A 1,144-nucleotide genomic window follows, 5' to 3' on the forward strand; every position below is an offset into this window, starting at 1 on the left:
ATTATCACTGTATTTCGTTATTATCACTGTATTTCTTAATTTGACTGTATCATCACTGTATTTTACTGTATTTCTGTATTTCACTGTAGTTCTGTATTATCACTGTATTTCTGTATTATCACTGTATTTCTGTATTTCACTGTATTATCACTGTATTTCTGTATTTCACTGTATTTATGTATTATCACTGTATTTCTGTATTTCACTGTATTTCTGTATTTCACTGTATTTCTGTATTATCACTATTATCACTGTATTTCTGTATTTCACTGTATTATCACTGTATTTCTGTATTATCACTGTATTTCTGTATTTCATTGTATTTCTGTATTATCACTGTATTTCTCTATTATCACTGGATTTCTGTATTTCCCTGTATTATCACTGTATTTCTGTATTACACTGTATTTCTGTATTATCACTGTATTTCTGTATTATCACTGTATTTCTGTATTTCACTGTATTAGCACTGTATTTCTGTAATTCACTGTATTTCTGTATTATAACCGTATTTCTGTATTTCACTGTATTTCTGTATTATCACTGCATTTCTGTATTATCACTGTATTTCTATATTATCATTGTATTTCTGTATTTCACTGTATTATCACTGTATTTCTGTATTTCACTGTATTTCTGTATTATCACTGTATTTCTGTATTTCACTTTATTATCACTGTATTTCTGTATTTCACTGTATTTCTGTATTATCGCTGTATTTCAGTATTTCATTGTATTTCTGTATTATCACTGTATTTCTTTATTTCACTGTATTTCTGTATTATCACTGTATTTCTGTATTTCACTGTATTTCTGTATTATCACTGTATTTCTGTATTTCACTGTATTATCATTGTATTTCTGTATTTCACTGTGTTTCTGTATTGTACTGTATTTCTGTATTATCACTGTATTTCTTTATTATCACTGTATTTCTGTATTTCACTGTATTTCTGTATTATCACTGTATTTCTGTATTTCACTGTATTTCTGTATTTCACTGTATTATCACTGTATTTCTGTAATTCAATGTATTTCTGTATTATCACTGTATTTCTGTATTTCACCGTATTTCTGTATTATCACTGTATTTCTGTATTATCACTGTATTTCTGTATTAGCATGGTATTCCTGTATTTAACTG

The sequence above is a fragment of the Euprymna scolopes genome, chromosome 17 (assembly GCF_053919585.1).
Source record: "Euprymna scolopes isolate OS-2025 chromosome 17, ASM5391958v1, whole genome shotgun sequence".
Lineage (NCBI taxonomy): Eukaryota > Metazoa > Mollusca > Cephalopoda > Sepiida > Sepiolidae > Euprymna > Euprymna scolopes.